Source organism: Myxine glutinosa, chromosome 10 (assembly GCF_964187855.1).
Source record: "Myxine glutinosa chromosome 10, kmMyxGlut1.1, whole genome shotgun sequence".
Taxonomy (NCBI): domain Eukaryota; kingdom Metazoa; phylum Chordata; class Myxini; order Myxiniformes; family Myxinidae; genus Myxine; species Myxine glutinosa.
Window position 1 is genome coordinate 70,005,277 of NC_136270.1, and position 12,497 is coordinate 70,017,773.

General features: G+C 51.4%; 1 long non-coding RNA gene across 2 annotated transcripts in view; it reads right to left on the reverse strand.

The window, feature by feature from the left end:
• Window positions 1-591: 591 nt before the first annotated feature.
• Window positions 592-12,497, reverse strand: part of LOC144894050 (uncharacterized) — a 104,627-nt gene continuing 92,721 nt past the window's right edge. The window contains exons 2-3 of one of the 2 annotated variants that reach the window (XR_013624752.1): window positions 2,250-2,388; window positions 592-2,218 (exon numbers count right to left, since the gene is read on the reverse strand). This is a non-coding gene — a long non-coding RNA (uncharacterized LOC144894050). Of the gene's footprint in view, window positions 2,219-2,249; window positions 2,991-12,497 lie in introns of those variants that run through there. The other variant, XR_013624751.1, reaches the window with a different exon arrangement.

Consider the following 12,497-nt stretch of genomic DNA (forward strand, 5'->3'; position numbering starts at 1 on the left):
TTACAAGCGGATATGGAGGCCAAATTCCATATTCGCAACATTGCACCCTTCTCTACCCTCGGGGCGTCCCGACCCGATAAATTTTTACCTACTTTAGTGTGGCACGCAATGTAGTTCCCTCTACTATTAACTCTACCCTGAGTGCGACAGTTTTACAGATATTCACAAATGAGTAAATATGTCCCCCTGCGACGTTGCACCCTTCTCCTCACAGAAACACACCCACAGGATAACCGAATCCGGAAAGAATTCTCAAACTAAACATACAGCCGGTAGGGAGCATTATTTACAAGACTACGCTGCTATTTACACTACGATCCAGGACCTGTTTTTGGAGGGACACATGCAGATGTTATGCATAGAGAGAGAGCGCGCTTGCCAACATCGATACACCAACCCACGAGTGCTCTGTGGCCGACGGCCTTTAATAACGTGCAGAGCACCCTTCCCGAGCATCAAAAGCACCACCCCACCACCAATCGGTGCAGTCACCATTGTTCATTGGAATAAAAATAAATTCGACAACCCCTAACCCTGCAGGTGTCTCTTGCTCTTCTTGTGGTGCACTTGGTGTTAACTAAAAGTGGTTCACCTGTATGGCATAGGTGCCACGTTGACCCATAGGTCCATCCCCGGGTGGTGCTTGGCCGCAAACGAACTGCGGTCCATTGTGGGTGGCCACAAACATTGCGGTCCATATGGTGTATCGATCCCGGCAGCAAACAGCGAAAGTGCAGGCCCACAACTGCGCAGCCAGCACCTCTCTCTCCTCTCTCTCTACCCCAAAGCCAGATCCTCGGAGGTGGGAGACAAAAGAAGAAACAAGTGAGTAAGGTGGTAAGGGCGCAAAAGTGCACGCAATGTAAGGTGATGCACACTGGGGGCACATGGGAACCAGGTGAGACAGGTACGTTCCTATCGTACGCCCCCCCCCACCAGGTAACCTACATGGCCCCTCCCTTACCCCTTACTGTATCCACAAAACACAACACTACCCATAAACATCTACTTTACAAATCAACAAACATCCCTACTGTCTTCCCCGTTCCTCCCATAAACCAAATTCGTCTTCTCTCCCTCCTAACCAATCAAATTTGCCATTTTCAACTCTCATCAAAATTTGCCATCTCCAACTCAACATCAAAATTTGCCATTACCAATTCATCATCAGTCCCTCCTAGGGAGGGAGAGATGGAATCACCCCAATGTCTCATCCACGTCGTGATGCGTCTCACAAACCCACACAGCAATTCATCTCCTGCAACAAACAAAGAAAACACAGGTGTGGAGTCATCATCATCACCACAGGTAAGTGGCTGCGTATGGTGCGACAGGTTCATCAATCCTAACTATTTCCTAAATGACTTTAACAACTTTACACTACCCGGGGTCTTCCTCCGGCCAAACCATTGGCCCTCTTACACTATGGGTTCTAAAAACCAATTCCCATTGGCCAAACTGTGGTGCTCTTCAATTTGGGGTCTCACTCCCCCGATTCATCTCCCGGTGCCCTCGCACAATTTCTGGGCTGCGGCGTGTACCTCTCCCAGTGGGTCTACCCACCTGCACACCTCCACCACTGCAGTTGCCTCCGAGCTTACCTGCTCCTCACCCTAACCTAACTACCTGGGGAAGGCCCTCTGGCTCTCTCCCCACTCCGTGCCCTCTCTGGCACTGGGCTGCCCGATCCACACCCGGGATCCTCAGGCACCCACTCACAACTACCGGCTCCCAGAGCCCACCTGCGGCCTCACCTGGCCGACATCCTCACAGTGGTGGAGTGCCCAACCAACTACACACACTAACAGGCTACACGCCCAGCCATTTCCACAACACTAATGCACCCATCCACAACACCATTCTGCAACCGCACCACAGATGCCAATATCCAACCACAATTTACCTGTACCCTCTACCTAACACTTACACTACCCGCCCCGGGTATCCGTGACGGGGGTCCACTCTTCCCCCATTCACACCTTCGCACCATGCACACCACTCCGTACCACTTACTCCAACTCTCTCCACACACCTGTACTTGCACACCTGTGCTCTCACACTTGGTGCCACCTGCACCCTTCTCTCCCCAAGCGCATTCGCGCTGATCCACAACACTCACTACTCATACACTGCTCCACACACCTGTCCAGATGCACCCCTGTGCAATCACACCTGTCCAGTTGCACACCTGTGCAATCACACCTGTCCAGTTGCACACCTGTGCAATCACACCTGTTCAATCCTCACACACACAGCATCATCTCAGCTAACTACTCCCTTCTGAAACTTGCGCTTCCCAGTCGTCCCTTTAACTATTGCGCTCCCTCGTCATTATCATCCACACTAATCTACCTGCGTCCCCACTACAGGTATCAGTCACTAACTAACCTTAACGTTACCTAAGGTCATCTTCTCTAGATCCCTACACACAATATCCTAACCCACCCGGGCTAGTTTTCACTGCCATACACCCCATAAGCTATTGCTCCTTTGCCCCCCCACATGGGAAGGGTGGCAGGGATGCCATCCCACCACATCGGGGGTCTCTCACTACCAATTTTGCACATCAAATTTCAACAAATTAAAAATTTGCCAATCATCTGCCAATCACTGTACCATTACCAATCATCACTCTGCCAATCCTTTGCCAATCATCAAATTTTGTTTTTCTCTAATTTTGGGGCCAAAACACTAACCTCATCACCCAGTCGACTCACTAATACCTCTCGGTGCGCCAATCCCTGTCCAAAGCCCGGCTTCGTAAAGTCAAGCAATGGATGCTGGTTGTTTTGTGCCAGCGGCTGGATGCGTCCGGCACTCGGTGCAGGGACGGGGGCTTACCCGGGCCGAGATCCCACGCATCACCTCGGCGTGGAGCCATCCAATGTCCCGATCTCGACCTGCCGGAATGCCTCAACAAAAAGTGGTCGCCATGACGACCCTTTCTATCGGGCCGCCCGCTCCGCCTAGTGGAGCACGGACGCGGCCGTTCAAAGCGAGGCCCAGCACTCACCGAGGGCCCGATTCGGCTAAAAGTCGACCTAACCTCTAACCCGTTTAATGTCGATGCTTCACCTGCATGCTTACACCCCGCAGCCCGTTCCTTGCTCACACATCCAGCTGTGCCCATGCTCCTCGTACCCTTCCTTACACACCCAGGTACCCTCATTCCACTCACAGCCTTGGTCACACACCTGACCACCGAACACTTTGGCACACATTCGTTGGTAGCACACCTCACCAAAACACCTCTTCGCGCCCCCTCCTCTGTCACCTCCTCTGTGACAATCACAGGTGTGCCCTCATTCGCACACCCAACCACGTGCCTCACCACCAACTCCAGCGTGCATTCCCACTCACGCTCTACCATTCCAGGTGTGCATCCTTCCATCCCAGGTGTACATCCTCGCTCACCTGTCACAACTAACTCACGCTCCATGTCACTCTCACTACTTTCACCTCCACTCGTGACAACGCACTCACCCTTACTCTTGACAGCACACTCTTTCCTCATGCACCTGTCCGTCACACACCTTTCTCGCGCACACTCTCCCGTTACACCCTCTGTAACACTCACCACAGGTGGACACTCTTCCTTACTTCTGACAGCGCACTCTTTCCTCATGCACCTGTCCGTCACACACCTTTCTCGCGCACACTCTCCCGTTACACCCTCTGTAACACTCACCACAGGTGGACACTCTTCCTTACTTCTGACAGCGCACTCTTTCCTCATGCACCTGTCCGTCACACACCTTTCTCGCGCACACTCTCCCGTTACACCCTCTGTAACACTCACCACAGGTGGACACTCTTCCTTACTTCTGACAGCGCACTCTTTCCTCATGCACCTGTCCGTCACACACCTTTCTCGCGCACACTCTCCCGTTACACCCTCTGTAACACTCACCACAGGTGGACACTCTTCCTTACTTCTGACAGCGCACTCTTTCCTCATGCACCTGGCCGTCACACACCTTTCTCGCGCACACTCTTGCGCACACTCTCCGGTCACACCCTCTGTAACACTCACCACACCACGCTTCCATGTGCTCCCTCGCACACGCGCTACGACCGACTCACTCCCGCCAGCACACTCACTCCTTGGCACGCACTTTTTCCTCACACACCCCAGAGTCGGACTTTCTTGCACACCTCCATTTTCGCACACCAGACCTGTCGCACACTTCACCAACGGCCTCTCACGAACACCCGGGTCTATCTCGACCCCCAAGCTTCTTAAATCCCCTGGCGCATCATACGCACGACCATATTGGTCACCACTTACACCGGGTCCTCTTCCTCTTCGCTTCTCCTCCATCACCTGCGAATCCCTCATCCGGTTAATGAGCACATCATCACGATCCAAACACAGACTTTGGACCAATTCTTTTATCTCCTCTTTTATTTCTTTCTTATCCCCTCTCCGTCGCTTCTTAATTTCGCTCATCCCTTCTTCCACTTCTTCTAGTTTCTGCTTCACCTCTTTCATTCCCCGGTACGTCTCCTCAAGCTCGTCCTCCAAGGCTACCTTGACCGTTTCCAGGTGCGTCCTCACCTGCCGGTCCTTCGTCTCCATTACCTCTATCACCTCGTCCAACCTCGTTGTCAGTCCCTCACGTACCGTCTGACATTCCCTCTTTGTCGCTATTAAGTCGTTTTTTATGTCGTTTTGTGTCGCTTTTAAACCTCCTAATACTGCAGTGTTCCTTTGAACCTGCTCCGTTAGTCCTTTTTGTCCCTCCGTCAGCTGTTCCACCTCCTGCGTCAGGTCCTCTATGCCCCCTTGTAACTTTACAGTCCCCTTTCTCACCTCCTTTTCCATGTGCTCCTCACAGTGCCTCACCTCCTCGCGCACTCCTCCGACCTCCTCACTCACTCCTCTTCTGATCTCCTCTCCCATCACTTGCATCTCCTGCCCAGATGCCACCCTCATCTGCTCCATTTCCTCCCTGTGAGCATCCAGTTTGGTTTCTACCCCCATTCTGACCCCCTCTATCTGCTGCTCCATTTGTTTAACTTCCCTTTCCGCTTGGTCCCTCATGTCCCTCAATTTGCCTTCCATACTGTTTTCTAACCCCTCTAACCCATTTTTCACTCCCTCTATCTGATTCTCCTGGGCAGCCATTCTATTTTCTACCCCCATTAACCCATTTTTCACTTCTTTTATCCCGTTGTCTAACCCCTCAAAATTATTGTCTAACTTCCCAAATTTCTTGTCTAACTCCTCAAAATTATTGTCTAACCTCCCAAATTTCTTGTCTAACTCCTCAAAATTATTGTCTAACCCCTCACTGGTACCCCTCGCTTCGTCCCTCATTACCCCCATTTCGTTTCCCATTACCCCCATTTGGTTTCCCATTACCCCCAATTGCTCACTCCGAGCCCTCATTTGCTCACAATGAGCATCCATCAGATTCCCCATTCTGTTTTTCCCTTTCTTCATTATACTGGACCACAAGGGCCTTCATTTGTATAAAAAACAAATTCCAATCCACCGGGGGCGCTGCTACGGTCGCCGGCGCGGTGACCAGCGAGGCGCCATTTCGCGCGTCTGCTACCCCCGCTGTTTCGCTCTCCTCATGTCCCTCATGTCCCTCAATTTGGTCCTGGACCGACCCTGCTTCACTCTCCGCTACCGGACCCCAGCCGTCTTGATCCGCCATAACGCGACTTGCAAAGTTCGAGTTTCGTAAAACAAATACAATTTTTTTTTTTTTTTTTTTTTTTTCCGTTATAATTTCGTCGAGCGCAGTAACTGCGGGACGATTTTCCCTCCCAAAATTTGGGCCTAACTAATTTAGTCCCGGGTCCGAATTCCACTCCTCGACACCAATTGTTACAGACGTGGCTTGGATGTTATTTACCGAGCGGTTTTATGGTATGACCACGTCTGCACAAGTTACCCGATTGTGCCCGAACGTTGACTAGTCGCGCGATGCTGGCTCAATAAGAAAAAGAAGACACCCGGCTGGATTACAATAACACAATACGACACCAAGGTTTCAATTCTCAAGACCTCCGGAGGAGATTATATTCGTACGGAAAGGTCAGATTACAGGGGCTAGAAGTATAATCACAGAAAGACAGGCACTTAGACACACTCTTATATTAACCCCGGACAGACGACAGACAAACGGGACAACGGCTGACTCACACGGGGGTTTGATGGCTAGGAAAGGCAGATAGCGATGGCTCAAGGTGCACTCTTGGCTCAAAGCAGGGTACAGTACGGTCCGGTCCGGTCCAAAGATGCGGGGAGGTATCGTCGCGCTGGGGGTGGCGGTGGCGGTGGCTTCTCTCTCCAAGCTGAGGCGCATCTCACGTCACATCCGGCGCGGGGCCGCGTATATCCGGCGGGGAGTGACACGCCCTCGGCTCGTTAGCTCCGCCTCGTGGAATCGGCACGTTGCTTCTCATTGGGTGCGTGCGGGGGGTTTACCAGGCTCCGCCCTTGACGAGGAGCTGACAAGGAGCCCCTTCGTGGTAACCCCGTGGAGCGCATGGTCTGGAGCTAATCGAGCCGGTGTGAGGACGCATCCTCCCCCGCTCCGCCGCCATCTCCTCTGTTGTTGTTGTAATTGTTGGGGAAGAAGATGGAAGGAGGTATGGGAAAGGTCCTAAACTCACTACTGATGCCATATAATCACATTCTGGTGCAACGAAGAGTCATAATTAATGGAGACGAGGCCTTAACTGACATAGATTAAGAATAACTAGGAAGATGTCCGAAAGTTGTCTACGTGTGGTGCGGTGGACCTGGGCACGACATTTAATGGGGGAATAAGGGGAAGGTCGGCTCTACTGATTGTTATTTACATGCAATGGGACTAGGGAATGGGGGATTGGGGAAAGTTGGGGAGTATTGGAGAAAATAGGGGAATATTTACAAGCGGATATGGAGGCCAAATTCCATATTCGCAACAATATATATGTATTGTTGCGGATCTCTACGTCAGCCTTTCCCCTTACCAAGGGGGGATTAATCCCCTTGTCGATTCTGGGGAGGAGGCATACTCGGGCCGAGTTTCCAGGCGCCATCCCGGCGCGGAGCCTTCCGGTCTTCGGCACAATGACCCATGACCCAACTTCCCCCGGTCGGAGCACGGCACCCGCCAGGGGGCTAAGGTCCGACCTGGCCTTCCTCCCCTGGAATCGTGCCGTTTGCCCCTTGCACCACGGCACGGCACCGACCATACAGGGCAGGGCCCAGCCCGAATCGTGCACGCCGCCGCGGCAACGATCCCCGCCGTCCCCCGCAGCACACAAAGAACACCATGCCCCGAGAGCTCGCGTCGGCTATCCGTCGGCCTAAACGCTGCCCCGGTCTGCGTCGATGCCCGAGTCGCATTTTCACACCACACGACCCTTTCCATACTCACACATCCCATACACTCTGTTACGGCATGCTCTCGTGCATTCTCCTTTCTCGCACACTCAGGTGCACACCACTCAGGCGCACTCATGCCACTCACACACTCCCTTAGTGCACATCCTCGCGCACACCCTGGCGCTCTCATACCACTTACGCACTCCGTTACACACTCTGTAACACCCATGGGTGTGCACTCTATTGCACACCCAATCACCCACTCCGGTGTGCATCCCCACACACTCTCTCCAACACACTCTGGTGTTCATCCTCACACACTCTCTTCATCCATCTCACACTCTGTGTCGCACCTACTCTCACTCTCAGTTTCATACTCTGTTTCACACTCGCGCTTCAGCGCACACCTTTCCCTCACATGCGCGCCATTTACTTTCACACACCTCACCACGGACCTTCCACAAGCGCCCGGGTGACGTCGCGATCCCAAGCGCACGAAAAATCTTTTCGCGCCAAACACTTTCGCGCCAAACCTCTTCGCGCCATACACAATCCTGCTTACCTTTGGGACCCTTTTCCGCAGCAGCGCCTGCAAATTCTCATTGGGGTTAGACAGCACGACAGCACGACATCACAATGCGAATGCAGACTTTGAGTACATTCCATTTCTTTCTTCAATTCACGTACTACCTCTGCCGTCTCCTCAACCCCAATTTCAACTATAATTTCTTTTTCTTTATTACACTCGACGACCGCTGGCGCACATAAAAGAAAACTTTATAATTCGGCGGCCGTCGGCTTTTCTATACCCCCTGTCACGATTTCTACCCCGGTCCACCTGGCTGTGCTTGGCTCAACCTCGCTTTCCACGCACTTCTCAAATCGCGTTACCTCGTCGCGTACCAATGCGACCTTCCCGCCTGACCTGCGATCTATGTCTTTCCCCATCTTTTTTATTTGGCCACCTATTCTGTTACCACACCCTTTTAACCCGTCTTTCATCCCTTTCATTCGATTCTCTTGGGTGCCCATCCTGTTTTCCAACCCCACTAACCCCTCGTTCATTTCTCCATTTGGCCACCCACGTCCTTCAATTGGCCCCCAATTTTGCTTTCTGATCCGCCAGTTTGATTTTCCAATTGCTCTCACATTTTGTTTTCCAAATTATTTATTTCCCGGGTGGTTTTATTCCCCATTTCCCTCAATTGGCCCCCTATTTCCTTTAATTGGCCCCCCATTTCTTTTTGCTCCCGGGTGGATTTATCACTTTAGGCGTCCAACTTTTCTGTCAATTTACCCAATTCTTCTCCCATATACGCCCGGAGTTGCATCATAAAGAGGCCCATATCTATTGGTGCTGCAGGCTCGGCTACCGCGGCCATGTGCGAGGCGCCGCCATTTTCTTCGCCTACCTCCTCTACTGCTGCACCCTCATCATTGTTCTCCTCCTCTTCCCATTCTTCCCGGGGGTCCTGGGTTATTGACTCTATTTCCTCCTCTACCTCGACCGGCATCCGACCATCTTGACTAGCCATGGCACGAATTTAATTTGGATGCTAATAAAATTTCGGCTGCTCGTAATTTTGAGTGCGTTAGGCGCACTTCGGGTCCAATCCCACTCCCCTGACACCAAATGTTGCGGATCTCTACGTCGGCCTTTCCCCTTACCAAGGGGGGATTAATCCCCTTGTCTTTTATCTAGCCGATGTGATCCGGGGCTATGACGTTCCTTCCGGTCAGCGCTGAATAGGGTGGTAGGCCGAATTATTCCTATTACCTAATTACCAACACCTTCCAGGAAGCAAGGAAATAACCCCGCCTGAACCACGGTTTTAGGTGGAAACACCGAGCGATAGCAAGCCGTGATCCGAGCTGTTAACAGGAACTAACCCGATTTGAGCGGTTCTGAATCATGCCACGCTTAGCCAATGGAAGAAATCACTAATACGGTCGGATTAATAATAATAATAATAATAATAATTCATTTATTTTGTATAGCGCTTTTCAAGTAGCCCAAAGGCGCTTTGACAGAGTGGAAAACATAATGCATAACAATACATGAAAACCACAATTGCAAAAAGACAAGAATCAATAGGGAAATATTTAAAGCAAAAGGAGGGAGAAGGAGAAGAGATAGTCAGGGGTTAAATGCTGTGGGTTGAATGTTGAATGCAGTGTTGAACAGGTGGGTCTTTAGTGATGTTTTGAATGTGGTGAGTGAGGAGGAGTCTCTGATGGTGTGAGGTAGTGAGTTCCAGAGGGTGGGAGCAGCGATGGAGAAGGCCCTGTCCCCCCAGGATCTGAATTTGGTCCGGATGGAGGGGGTCAGGAGGTTGGTACCAGCAGAGCGGAGGTTGCGGGTGGGAGTGTGTCTAGAGAGGAGGTCAGCCAGGTAGGATGGGGCCAGGTTATGGAGGGCTTTATTGGTTTATTTTCACAGCCTTTTATCACAGTTTATTATCAGCCATATTATCACATAATCCTTAATCCAAGGATTAAGAAGAAAGGAAGAATAGATTGGTTTATTAACACTTTGTACAATGAAGAAGAAGAAGCAGAATACACAATGCAGCCTTAAGAACAGTCTTAACCTATCCCCTGGACAAACGGGCCCGCACACACAGACACACTCACACGGGGATGTAGATGGTCAGGGTTGATGGTCCAGGGATGATGTCCACAGCTCGTTCTCAAGGTCCCCTACTCACCATGAAGAAGATGGTAGGACAGACGGCAGGCGTTCCCCGCGTGTCTTTGGCGCGGACCGGACAATTATCAGGGGAAAGGTATGCGAGACTGGTGGTTACTTCTTGGCTCAGCCGCCTATGTAATAAACGAACTGGCGCTATATGCACTCCAACAGTTCAAATGGTGAAGCGCCTCTCCCAATCGTCCTCTTTGGTAAAGCGCATATACGCCTTCTGGCCAGTCCTTTCGCACGGGAGTCCTCTTTACCTCTTGATACCAGCGCTTTTGCGTAAGTCCTCTTTACCTCTTCATACCAGCGCTTTTGCGTAAGTCCTCTATCATGCCAATGCTTGGCTTCCCTCACGAGTCCTCTTGATAAAGTGCAATCATCCTGTTACAAAGCCCCTCGCTCATCAGTCCTGTATCATGCCAATGCTTGGCTTCCCTCACGAGTCCTCTGGAAGGGCTTTGCGTGCGCGTTTATATAGCGCCGCCCAGCGAACCCTCTCGAATTTGCCAGCCGCGCTTTGACCACGCCCCTCACGCCATTCCACCCGAGCCCTGGTTGGTCGTTGGCTCTTACCGGCTCCGCCCTTGACATGGCCACACCCCGACCTCGTGCTCCTCCCCCTTTTCAGGCCTACCTCGTGGCATTTGGCTGGTTTGAGCATCCCAATGCGAGGGCAATAGCAAAAATGGGGCACGGACTGGATGCTGCCCAACGAGGTAGATTTGGAGGGTGAGCCACAAAATGAATGGGACCTACTCTTATTTATTTTACACAACGCAGGTATCACTATTGGGAATGGTCTTATTCTACACATATACTATGACATAACTAATGTTCTAAGGTGGCCTACGTGTTGCATGTGGACTAACTATGGGGGCAAACCTTTAACCTTTATTAATCAATATGTACATTTCTCAGAACCGCAACAATATATATATATTGTTGCAGACACGACTTATTGAGATGTTATGCTGGGCCGAGCGGAATGGCCGCCGTGTTCGCACAAGTTACCCGATTCCACTCGAACGTTGACTAAGTCGCGCTATGCTAAATCAATGATGGAAAGGACACACGGCTGGGTTTAAATGACACGACACCAGGGGTACAGTTCTCAAGACCTCCGGAGGAGGTTATAATATTGGTTTGCAGAATGTTTAGATTACACGGACAAGAGGTACAGCACAGAAAGGTAGGCACTTAGACACGGTCTTATCTTAATCCCGACAGACCACAGACAAACGGGACAAGACTGACTCACACAGGGATTGATGGCAAGGAGGGGCAGGTAGTCGATGGCTCAAGGTGCACCTTGGCTCAGGGGCAGAATCGACCCGGTCCGGTCCAGAGAGGCGGGGAGGTATCGTCGCGCTGGAGGTGGCGTCCTTTTCTCTCCAAGCTGAGGCGCATCTGACGTCACCTCCGGTAAGTGGCTGCGTATATCCAGCGGGGAGTGACACGCCCTCGGCTCGTTAGCTCCGTCCCAGATGGAATCGGTCCGCCGCTTCTTATTGGGTGCGGGGGGTTACCGGGCTCCGCCCTTGACGAGGAGCTGACAGTCAGCCCCTGTGTGGTAACCCCGTCGGAGCACATGGTCAATGGCGGCTAACCAAGCCGGAGTGAGGACGCGCACTCCCCGCGTGCTGTTGTTGTTGTTGGTGTTGTTGTTTCATGAGATGATGGGAGGATGCGGAGATGAGATTGTGGGGAGGTATTGGGAGGTCCTAAACTTACTACTGGTGCCATACAATCACATTCTGGTGCAACGAAGAGTCAGAATTAATGGAAACGAGTCCTTAACTGACATAGACTAAGAATAACTAGCAAGATGTCCTATAGTTGTCTACGTGAGATGCGGTGAACCTGGGCACGACATTTAATGGGGGAAAAAGGGGAAGGTCGGGGCTACAGAGTGTTGTTTACAGACAATGGGACTAGGGAATGGGGGATTGGGGATAGTTGGGGAGTATTGGGGAAATAGGGGAATATTTACAAGCGGATATGGATGGAGGCCAAATCCCATATCCGCAACATTGCACCCTTCTCTACCTCAGGGCGTCCCGACCTGATAAATCTTTACCTACGTTAGTGTGGCACTCAGATGTAGTTCCCTCTACTATTAACTCAACCCTGAGTGCGACAGTTTTACAGATGTTCACAAATGAGTAAATATGTCCCCCTGCGACGTTGCACCCTTCTCCTCACAGAAACACACCCACAGGATAACCGAATCGCGGAAAGAATCCTCAAACTAAACATACAGCCGGTAGGGAGCATTATTTACACAAGACTACACTGATATTTACACTACGATCCAGGACCTGTTTTTGGAGGAACACATGCAGATGTTATGCATAGAGAGAGCACGCATGCCAGCATCGATACACCAACCCACGAGTGCTCTGTGGCCTTACGGCCTTTAATAATGTGCAGAGCACCCCATCCAAGCACCAAAAGCACCACCCCATCACA